Here is a 12,634-nt window from a genome sequence, read left to right on the forward strand (position 1 = left end):
GCGGCCTTTTAAAGTATCCGGTGTTGCTAAGGAATGTATGCTGTCAGCAGTGTGCCCACGGGAGCATTAGGTCGCGCTAGTATAATTAGCGCACGTAAGGCCATTTAACTCTCGCTGCTGCAGCATGTTCCTGTTAATGAATCAACCCCTAAGAGTCTATTAAACACATTTTTCAGTAGATAAAATACATAGATTTACATAGATCTGTCCATCAGTCCAGAAAGAGGGACAAATGAAATAGAAAGAGGGACAGTGGAATTTGGTTCTCAAAGAGGGGACAGTTGGGAGCTATGGAAATTGTGTGGTGTGTTCTAGGTTTAACAGACAGTTCATTGAATCAAGACCAGGTTTACTGAATCATGTATCCCAGCATTAAGGATCCTTAGTAAATCAGGACCAAAAGGTGCTTATCAATATAAAGCTTTTTTTTTTTACACTGCAAATTGCAATGTGATTCCAATGCAATTTTCACTGCAAAGAGAAAAACAAAACGGCATGCAGGACTTTTTAAAATCGCACCAAAATCGAAATCGCATCAAAATTGGTTTAGAATCAATTGTAGTCTAAAAGAGCCCAAAGACTGTACTCTTTACATAAATGGAATACATGATGGCGCACAAACGACTGCCCCGTCCACCTGCTATTCTATCCCTGCTCTGCGTGCGTGTGGTCTCTGTTTTGCCTGCAATTGCTTTCATATGAGAGCATTACCGGCACAGGCTTCATTAAGCTGGAGTCACACACACACACGGGAACTAACTGTCTGGCATCTGCCTGTATACTTGCGCAGGTAATAGGCAGCTGGGCTGGTCTTTTATGCACCACGCTGTAGTTTAATTCAGTGATTGTACTTGTGTGACGCTGAAAGTGTAAACGCCACTAAGCGATATCTTCAATCAAACATTACACCTAGTTTTTATATGCAAACAAGACCCAATCACTCCACAGTTATTCTAACAAAGATAGATACTCGCCCTAAAGGTTCGTACACACGTGCAACTTTTTCGCCACAGCTATCGTCCAAACTTGTCCATTGGATGATTAGTTGGGTGTGTGTACACCTCGAACATGACTAGACCAGCAAAAGATAAGAGGTGGTTTGCCCAATCCAACCGGTGGATAAACTGACCAACTATCATGCAGGTTGGCCACGTGTGTACAAGTGGTTTGAACGACTTGTTGTTTTTGAATGCAGACAGGTTGTTGCATGCAGTATTTAAATAAATTGGTTTAGTTGGTTAGCGCGTGTGTACGTACATCAAGTCGTGCGGTTTGCCATGTTAGACTTAGCAGAAGATCAGAAGGTAGGTTAGGGATGTCAGGACTGAGTCACATGGATGACTAAGTCACAGCGACTTGTACAGTCATAGACAAAGATTTTGACAGTAATAAAAAGTTGTGTTTAGCAAACTTTCCTACTTAAGCATTTTTAGATATTTTTGAGAATAGACCACAGATTTTTGAAGGGATTCAGATCTGAGGAATTTCTTGTAAATGTAATTATTTTTTGCCACTTTTTCTAAGTCAGTTTTCCTTATGACACGAGGATCCTTCATGCTGGAATATACATAGGTCAGCATCAAATTGTGCTTGGATTGTTGCTCTTGGAGGATGTTTGCATAGTGTTGTTCTCAGACAGAATTATGAGAAAGTCCCCTGAATGAGAAGCAACCACACACATTAATAGTCTGCGTGTGCTTCACTGTTGGCACAACACAGTACTGATGGTAGCATTCTCCTTTTTCGTCTCTGAAAAAAAAATCAATTTTCCAAATGTCCTAAACAATCAGAAGGGGGATGAGTTTGGGGAGCACATACACATAGGTGATATTGGTGTTGAGAACTAAACATCCTTTAATGTTCCATACCCACAAGCAAACAACGTTGTCGCATTTGAATTAGCGGCACAAAAACAGTCTCCCAATCATTACCCGAAGCACGAAAACGAAAACGAGGATCTAGTAGTGCGAACATTGCAACATGCGAGTATTCTGGATAGATCGATCTATGTCATTGTGCGTACGAACTATTAGCAGCAATTATTGTCCAAACAAATGTGCTAGGACTGATGGTCCACACAGACGCTGGCTATCGCTCAACCCATTGTCCGTTTCCGATGACCGTGGTCACACGTGTGTAGGGAGCTTAATGACTTAAGTCATGAATTGCATGCATTTACTTTAGGTTACATTTTGTTTGAATATCAGAAACATCTGCAATAATAGAGGAAATAAACTTCTCCACACCATTGTGACCACTAGCAATGTTGCAATATTGCAATCATATTTAGATTTTCTATTCATCCGGAAAAGTTACACTCTCAGCTTTCACATACAGTATCAAGGTCTCCAAAGAGCTCAGCAGTTGCCATGGTTACAATGGCGAGTGTCTGATGCAGAGAAACCACATATTTTTATTTCCATTCTTAAGGTCAACTTCATTTTAACACATGACATAAGTGAGCATCCCCCTGAGCACATCAGCTCATCACCAGAATGGGCTTGTGAAGCCAGGTGACGTCTCAGGCACTTCTGACCAGCCAGCTGCCCTACCATAAATATACTGCATCTACAAGATATTTCTATAAAACTGAGAACAGCTCAGATGGAATGTTGGCATGTGTTGAAAAGCCTTACAGTGGGAAAATACTGATCTGAATGAAGATGAGTCAAATAGAATGTAGCCCTAGCAGATGGTTCCTTAAAAGGACCACTGTCGCAAAAATCTTAAAATTTAAAATACATGTAAACACATACAAAGAAGAAGTATGTTTCTTCCAGAGTAAAATGAGCCATAAATTACTTTTCTCCTATGTTGCTGTCACTTACAGTAAGTAGTAGAAATCTAACATTACCGACAGATTTTGGACTAGCCCATCTTCTCATAGGGGGTTCTCAGGGTTTTCATTATTTTTAAAAGCACTTAGTGAACTGCCAAAAAAGTGTCCGGTGAGCAGGGAGGCTGGCCAGCATCATTGTATAACTCTTTTTCAGGGAATTTCTTTATAAAGAATAAAGGCCATGCTGAGAATCCCCCATGAAGAGATGTACTAACCCAAAACCTGTCGGTAATGTCAGATTTCTACTACCTACTGTAAGTGACGGCAACATAGGAGAAAATTAATGTATGGCTCATTTTACTCAGAAAGAAACATACTTCTTATTTGTATGCATTTTAAATGTTAAGGTTTTCGCGACAGTTCCCCATGCACACGGATTGCCCCCACGCCGCCATCCTCGGCCTTCTCCAGCTCCAGTACCGGGTTTCATGGCCAGTTTGATACATGCGCAGTGCGCTCCCTCCGTTTCACTCTGGCGAAGAATAGTACTGCGCCTGCGCAGTATTATTCTCTGCAGGAGAGAGCGCACTACACTTGCTCAGACTGACCGCAACTGTCCAAAGTTATGGGATCCGTTCCCGGAGCTGGAGAAGGCTTAGGACGGCGATGTGGGAGCAATCCGTGCGGATGGGGCTGGAGGAAGCCCCAGGTATGTATAAAACTTTGAATATGATTCGTCTCTGGTACACTTTAAACCAGACCTGAACTCAGAACCTCCTCTCTGCTCTAAAAGATAAGCAACAGCATAATAACCTTTAACCTCTTGCCGACCGCGTCACGCCAGTAGGCGTGGCCGCGGCGGCAGCCCCAGGACCGCCTAACGCCAATTGGCGTAAAGTCCTGGGGCTCTGTTTTGCAGGAGATCGCGCGCAGGCTGCGCGCGCATCTCCTGCTTGGGGGGCGGAGCTCCGCCCCGCCTTCAGTCTCCGAGCGGCTATTGCCGCTCGGGAGACTGTTAGACGGCGTGATCGCCGTCTATTTACTCTGTGCAGCGCTGCGATCAGTGTCACACGGCTGTCCCCCTGGGGGACAAGAGAGCGATCGGCTCTCATAGGCAGAAGCCTATGACAGCCGATCGCCGTAATTGGCCGGCTGTGGGGAGGGAGGGAGCGAGGGAGGGAAGGGGGTTAAAGGAAGAGGGTTTTTTTTTTTTAAAAAGGCAACACAAATATTTATTAAAAAAAAAATAAACATGGGGGGAGCGATCAGACCCCACCAACAGAGAGCTCTGTTGGTGGGGAGAAAAGGGGCGGGGAATCACTCGTGTGCTGTGTTGTGCGGCCCTGCAGCTTGGCCTTAAAGCTGCAGTGGCCTTTTAAACTAAAAATTGCCTGGTCACTAGGGGGGTTTAGCCCTGCAGTCCTCAAGAGGTTAAAGCAGGGCTGTGGAGTCAGTACAAAAACCTTCCGACTCCAACTCCGACGTTTATAAAACCACCGATTCCGACTCCGGGTACCCAAAATGGCTCTGACTCCTCGACTCCGACTCCTTAGTCTAATACTTACCAGGGCTGTGGATTTTGTACACAAATCATCCGACTCCTCAGTTCATGAAATCACTGACTCCGACTCCAACTCCTCGACTCCACAGCCCTGCTTTAAAGAAAAACATTTCTTTGTTACCGCTGATACATAAATCTGCAGTGTGCCTACATCCTGCTTTCTTGGAAGTAGACATAGGGTTAACATCCTGTGTTTACAAACTAGCTGCTCAGCTGAGGCACCCAACTGACACAGCTGAGAACAAATTACAGTGGTGATTAGTCACAGATGAGATGGAATTAGACAAGCTAAACTCTCTACATACATACAGGGTTAATTTCTCTGTTTTCCTTCTGTCCTTTGCAAGAGTTCAGATAAACAATCTGTATCTATAGTCCTAATCCTAAACAGGACTTTACTTGAAACCCACAGTCATATTTTGTATCTTAAGGGGGAAAATAAATTACCAATATCTGACTCTTGCAGTGCTAATGAAGATAGTAAAATATTGGTTATAGACAGCTGAACCTAACTCTATTCTCACACTGGACCCTCCCTCTAGCAATACCTAACCTTAACCACCCCCCTGCATGGCCAACCTTAACCGTCCCCCCACCTAACCTGAACCACAACCATACAAACCACATTTTTCCCCATAGCTGCTATTTATATAGATGCCTACGGCGGCGCCAACATTTCTGGTACTTACGGACACCCAAATTGCCCGTTTCCCCTTTAAAGTTTTCACTATCTCAGGTACATGAAGGTGGCTTTGTCTATGTAGGAGCTGAATACCATTATACCGTAAATCTTTACATTTTGATCTTTGTATCGGTTTCCTGCACTCAGATGTGTTTTTCTCTGTTACACAGCATTTTACAGCATGTACTTGGTGAGGGGATGCTTAATCCCTAAGCTGGGTACACACGCTGACACTTAGCTTAGGCAACCATTCAGGATGTCTAAAGGTGGGTACACACATCAGATAAAAGTCTTTGGAAAATGAAAGATCACTGACCAATTTTACCACCTTCCATGTAGTATATGAGCATACTCTACACAGTCTATTCTATTGAGCTGAACTCACCATCAGATAAAAGTCTTTGCAAGATGCTGAAAACAAGGATGCTGCACACACAGATGCTGTACACATGCAACAGATCATTATCTGCAAAAGGTCAGTTCCTGCAAAATATCAGTTCCTGCAAAATGCATTCATAGTCTGATATCTGCAGATCCTCATACACACCTTGTTTAACTGACATTCACCTGCAGATCAGACAATTATCTGCAGATCTGAAGATCCATCCTGGTGGATCTGATCTGCAGATGAATGTCCGTTAAAGAGTAACTGTCAGGCTGCAGAAGCTAATTTAAACCTCTAGTCTCCTGTGTTAAACAGTTTAGAAGGAAGCCAAAAAGACATTACTGAAGATAAAGATCTCTCTTACCTTTGATGTATGCTTATCAGCAAAGCTTAGAGCTAAGCAGGACGCAAGCCGCATAACATACTGCAAAGCATTCTGGGGCCCTCCCCTCGGCTGCTAAGGAGAAGACGGGATCAAGTTTCAGCAGCTTCTAAAACTCAGTCCAGCCACAGCACAGATAAATCTCGGGGCAGCGTACACTGCAGGAGTCCGCTATTGTTCCTAGCCACATGGCTCATTAATATTCACTGCAAACTAGTGTTATTCAGTATGAGCTGTTCTGTGATCAGAAGCAGGCAGGACATGACGACACATTTGGCTTCACAAACATGGAACCTGCCATGAGCTGTCAGGAGCATCATTCTCTGCATATACTATATACAAATTCTGTGAAATCCAAACGTGGACAGTGAAATGCATATGTAATGTAAGTACAGCCAATCTTTAGCTACTGATATATGTGTTTATTTTCTCTGAGACCCTATACCTAACAGCTCCTCTTTAAACAAGGTGTGTATGAGATCTGCAGATATCATAGACTATGAATGCATTTTGCAGGAACTGATCTTTTGCAGATACTGATCTGTTGAATGAGTACAGCATCCTTGTTTTTAGCATCTTGCAAAGATTTTTATCTGATGGGGAGTTCAGCTCAATAGCATAGACTGTGTAGGTATGGCTCATATACTACATGAAAGGGGGTAAAATTGGTCAGTGATCTTTCATTTTCCAAAGACTTTTATCTGATGTGTGTACCCACCTTAAGCCTGGATGTATTGGGGCCACCGTACACACTAGACTCTTGCTCTAGGTTGCATCGTGTGAGTTTACTGAACAGTGTGTATGAACTTTAAATGACTTTGGTGTTGACTTATTAACATGGCTGGATTTCAGGAAAGACCACAAAGGCCATGGCCTAGGGCACCAGAAAGAAAGGGGCAGACTGCGGGCTGGCACACTCATGCAGTCAAGCTGCCAAAACACGTGAACTACAGCAGTTGGACAAGTGTCTGGGATTTAGGATGAAAGGGCAGCTAATTTGGCCAGCTTATTGTCTGTGACCTGTGATGTCACTTATCATCACCGTCGGCCGCTCTTGGGAGTCCAACTCCGCCCTCCACCCAGCTCTGAGAGCAGAAAGCATCCATTTGGCCCGTAAATGGAATAAAAATGATAACCATTCTGATCATTTCATATGTAATCGATCCACAAGACAGATTGATAAAACGATTGACAAATCGTCGTTTGTAGTCAATTAGCACCATCAACACTGTCTAATCCAATTAATCAGAAGGTTGATCATACAGGAAAATGTCATTGTTAATAAGCATCTTTAACCACCTGAGCGGTCTGGACGAGCTCAGCTCGTCCAACACCGCCGGAGGCTGCCGCTCAGGCCCTGCTGGGCCGATTTTCATCAAATAAAAAGCAGCACACGCAGCCGGCACTTTGCCAGCCGCGTGTGCTACCTGATCGCCGCCGCTCTGCGGCGATCCGCAGCGAGCAGCGGCGAAAGAGGGTCCCCCCAGCCGCCTGAGCCCAGCGTAGCCGGAACAAAAAGTTCCGGCCAGCGCTAAGGGCTGGATCGGAGGCGGCTGATGTCAGGACGTCGGCTGACGTCGATGACGTCACTCCGCTCGTCGCTATGGCGACGATGTAAGCAAAACAAGGAAGGCCGCTCATTGCGGCCTTCCTTGTTTATTCTGGGCGCCGGAGGCGATCGGAAGAACGCCTCCGGAGCGCCCTCTAGTGGGCTTTCATGCAGCCAACTTTCAGTTGGCTGCATGAAATAGTTTTTTTTTAATTTAAAAAAAACCCTCCCGCAGCCACCCTGGCGATTTAATCAGAACGCCAGGGTGGTTAAACAAATTGATTACTGGGATCAATAAAAGTGCATGTGTATGGTCGGGGCATTGCTGTTTGTCAGGGGGCCGCTGGTGATAGGGGCCTTGGGCTGTAAAAAGTACAATTCTGGCCTTGCTCGTTAAAAGTTGTTGGTATGTTAAGGAACTTTTAACTCAAACTTTTAATGTATGCTTGTCACCTGATTTACTCAAACTTAAAGGAAACCTCTAGGTAAAAAAGTGCCCAATTTGGGTACTTACCTAGGCAGATGGAAGCCTCTGGTTAATCCAGAGACTTCCCCCGCCCCGCTCCTCCTCGCCCATCCGCCACTGGGTCCGGCTGAAAACCAAGGGCTTGTTGACGGCTTGTACATTAGCAGTTACACCAACCCCCTTGGGCTTCAGCGAACACAGCCAAGCCCAGTCAGGTCCATGCTAAGTCTTCTGCAACTGCACAGTAGCCGTAACCAGAATAAGCTCATTAAGGTGTTTGAATCAAAAGAAACTAAAGATAAGAGGAGCAAAAAATGTGAGAGGGAGGCCCTTGAGGCCTTAGAGCAGCTACTCAAAGAAAATGATGAAGGGACAACTGAACTTGTACCACCAAGTGGAGACAAGAAAAAGAGTACATTTTGTCCATCTTTAACACAATATCCTCAGATCAGTACTTTTACTGAGATGGTAACGCGAGCACTCAGACAGTTGGAGGTTGACACGTACCGACACCCCATGCGTGACAATTTGGATAAGAAAGAAAGACAGGCCCTAGATGATCTTAGAAAAAATGATCAAATAGTGATTAAACCTGCTGATAAAGGGGGTAATATTGTGGTGATGGATGTCACATCATATGAAAATATGTGCATGGAATTGCTTGGTGACCAATTACAATATAACAAATTATCTAAAAACCCGTTATTTGACCACCAGAAGGAGCTAAGGGAGTTGTTAAAAAACAGATATGATAATGGAGGGTTGGATATTGATGATTATGAACGTTTAAAAAAATCTATTGAGCATCCGGTGATGGCTGTATTTTATGCCCTCCCCAAGATACACAAAAATAGGTCTCCACCACCAGGGAGGCCTATAGTCTCAGGACGTGACAGCCTGACTGATGCAGTCAGTCAGTATGTAGATAAATTCCTCCGTCCGTTTGTAGAGTCCTTGCCCTCCTATCTCAGAGACACGAAGGATGTCCTGACTAATTTACAAGACCTAGTGGTGGCCCCACATACATTATTAGCCAGCATTGATGTTGAGGCATTATACAGCAGTATTCAGCATGACCTGGGGCTAAGGGCAGTACAACATTTTTTGTCCACCAGAGGCACCCATCTCGAACAACACAATATTACTATCACCAGTTTATTGTCATTTATTCTAACCCACAACATATTCTGGTTTGGAGGGAAGACATACCATCAGCTCAGGGGCAGTGCTATGGGGACGGCCTGTGCCCCCTCATTTGCGAATCTGTTCCTGGGCTGGTGGGAGGATACCATCGTCTTTACTGAGGACCTTGAATTTTATACGAGTCATGTCACCTATTGGGGGCGTTTTATTGACGACATCTTGATCCTTTGGGAGGGCCCCCTCGACCTGTTCATTGATTTTGTCACCATACTTAATACCAATCAGATAGGGATGAGGTTTACATATGAAGTGAGCGATATTCAGATCAATTTCTTGGATCTGACTATTAAGAAAGACTCACAGGGGAAGATAGAGACATGTATCTTCCGCAAGCCCACTGCAACAAACTCCCTACTGAAATGGGACAGCTCCCATCCAAGGTCCCTCAGAAAAAGTATCCCGATTGGTCAGTTCCTGCGGGCTCGCAGAAACTGTTCCAACGAACAAGCGTTTGAGAAAGAAAGTTCATTACTAACTGAGAGATTTTTGCAAAGGGGCTTTCCAAAGCCAGTTATCAAAAATGCCTACGACCGTGCCAAACGCACCCCAAGACAAGAAACCTTGATCAACACTTCAGTTACGAAACGCTCCATTGAGATTGATGTTGCATCACAACGTACACCGCCACGGCTTGTGGGTACGTTTACCGAACACTCACATACAGTGTTCGAGATAGTAAAGCATTATTGGCCAATCCTTACAAAAGACAAAGATCTGGCCAGATTTCTTACCCCCAATCCGTCCATTACATATAGAAGGGCACCTAACCTGAGAGATATACTGGTCCACAGCACGTTCTCTAAGACTCCAAAACCAGCTCAAACCTGGTTACCTACTAGACCCAATGGGTCCTTTCACTGTGGAAAGTGCAAAGCGTGTAAGTACATGCCCACAGTGAAGAGATTTGTAGCCCCGCGAGTTGGCAGATCTTTTGAAATAAAGTCATTTATCACTTGCAATACAAAGGCGGTGGTTTACGCAGCCAGATGCAAATGTGACCTCCTGTATGTAGGTAAGACCACCCGAGCATTAAAGGAGAGAGTGCTGGAGCATATAGGGGATATTAAACATAAAAATGATACAGCTGTGGCCAGACATATGAATCAGGTTCACCCCCAATCGCGATTTGATATTGTCTTCTGGGGGATACAACATTGGCAGAAAAGTACAAGGGGTGGGAATCTGGAAAAAAAATTGACGCAGATCGAGTCCCAGTGGATATACCGTTTGGATACGATCGCTCCAGGCGGTTTAAACGAAGACTTCAATCTGGCGTGTTTTCTTTAAATATCTGTTTATCTACACTATATACTATGTGCTGACATGACTATTTGTCTATATGCCTGTACGTACTGAACACACAGTTTGGGCATAGTGGGATGGTGGCTTGTAACTCTACAATACAGAATGATAAGTGAAACAGGGGTTCCAGCTGGGGTTAGCAGCTTGCGGTGCATATGGGGAGATTGTCCTGTTAGAGTGATCATAACATATACACCCATATATATGCACCTACACGTGCTCATTACTGAATACAGTATTAACATCCGTTCTTGTATCCACATAGAATTCATGTAATAGGAGAATGGATGCAGAGTGAAGCAATACTAATGCATCTTTTCTATCCCCCCCCCCTGCGTATATGGACTTATGTGGGGCACATATGCAATCTGACATGCGGGGGATTTCTTCTTGCCCCACGTAGTGTGCCATCAACCCCTCACAGGCCATCCCACTTAGGGCCCCGTTTTGTCTGGCACATGTGGGCGAGAGCAATGGGTACAACCCCCAACAATAGGGGAGCGATCGATCTCCCCGCCTGTTGTCCTATGAGTAGGACACTCTGTTTACAAGACCGGCGTTCCCAGTTACTATGGGAACGCCGCTACCGGAAGGGACGTCGCCGCCAACCGGAAGTGCGACGACGTCACTAATCTCGCCGTCTGGCCGATACAGCGCTGGTTTGGGGGCACATACACGCCACCCATAGAGCGTACCGCTCCCCACTGTGCCACCACTGAACAGGTATGACTTAGACATGGCAGACACGCCCAACAGGGCGGTTAGCACATCCTCATCAGTATATAAACTAGCACCGAACTGGGTGCCTCAGCTCTGACTGGGGCTATTGCTGCTGGGGGGAATTTTGTTGGTGGGGGGTGCACTTGTATATTTTTTCATTGTATATATGTACAGCAATCTTTGAGAAAGCCGTTAGGGTGAAACATGTCAGATTACCATATACAATCACGTTGTAAATAGCACTCAAGCACGTCTCTATACCACCCCAGTGTTGTCAGTGACAGATGCATACCGACTTGGGATCATTGCAGGTCACAGATACCACAATATCTGACTCTGCATGATCACAGCAACTGTCTCTGAAGCTATAGAAGCGGTTCTTTATGTGGAATAGCTACACCACTTTGGATAAATAGCCTTTGTGGGGGATCAGCAAAGACCTCCACTTACAGCACAGTATACCGCTTCTAATGCTAAAGAGTGACTGAAATGGAACTCTTTGTCACCCATGTGGGTTTTTATGTATGAGTAACCGTACTCTAGTTCTATACCTATAGGGTTTGTCCGTTCTGGACCAAGTGTATCGTAACCAGAATAAGCTCAGCTTTTTCCGCTTAAGCCCGAACGAGTCTGTGCTACTGAGCAAGGCGTAGTGTGGCCACGTTGCAGGGGTCCCAGTGCTGGATTGGCCAGGTGGAAAAGGACGGGGGAAGCCTCTGAAGAAACCCTCCCGAGGTAAGTATGTAAACTGATTTTATGGTAACCTCACAGGTTTGTTTTAACGGTCATAACCAAAAGTCAGTACAATTTTTGAGCAGATTTTTTTTTATTTGGTACTACCAAATGATTTTGCTGCCAGTTGAGTGTTTTTTATGCGTGACTTAACCCTTTCCAATCCTATGTTGGACTATGTCCGGTATTGGCATGCATTGTTGCAAGGCAGACACTGTGTAGATAGAAGCGGCTGGGCACATCCAGTTAAAAGGACCTTTATTGTAAACAGTTTTAAAAAAGTGCATAACATCAACAGCAAAAGTGTGCCAGGAGAGAGAGGGACTAGCATGAAAAGATAGTCGACAGCTGTTTCGCACTCTGCAAATGAGTGCTTCCTCCTGTTTACAATAAAGGTCCTTTTAACTGGATGTGCCCAGCAGCTTCTATCTACACAGTGTCTGGCTTGGTGGAACTGCTTTTTGGGCTTTGAGCACTCCGGAGAGACCGAGTGAAGTGGTCTTGTGCACCTTTTCCTTACTATTGGTGCATTGTTGCAAGGCCTCATCCTTCACCACTGCACGTCATTCAAATATTGCGTGGGCGCATCTGGGATAGAAACTAGGGGTACTGTTGCTGGATCTAGACCAGCATGGCATCAGCCCCTCGCTATTATGCAAGTACACTGGCGCGCATGTAATAGGGGCAGAGCTACAGCATGTCACCTGGCGCCACCCACGGCGGCAGCATACATCCATCATCCACGTCCTCCCCGCACTGCGGGAAAAATAAAATAAGTGCTGGGGGACGTGGGTGATCGATAAAATGGTTTGGAAAGGATTAAGGGCCATAGTTGGCCATCCACTAACTGATAGCAGCATGATCTGACAAATA

At 45.0% G+C, this 12,634-nt stretch overlaps 1 protein-coding gene across 2 annotated transcripts in view; it reads right to left on the reverse strand.

Moving 5' to 3' along the window:
• The window catches only part of ZMAT3 (zinc finger matrin-type 3), a 66,635-nt gene that overhangs the window by 41,947 nt on the left and 12,054 nt on the right, over positions 1-12,634 (reverse strand). The gene's annotated exons all lie outside the window — the stretch shown is intronic.

This window comes from Hyperolius riggenbachi, chromosome 4 (assembly GCF_040937935.1).
Source record: "Hyperolius riggenbachi isolate aHypRig1 chromosome 4, aHypRig1.pri, whole genome shotgun sequence".
In the NCBI taxonomy this organism is placed as follows: domain Eukaryota; kingdom Metazoa; phylum Chordata; class Amphibia; order Anura; family Hyperoliidae; genus Hyperolius; species Hyperolius riggenbachi.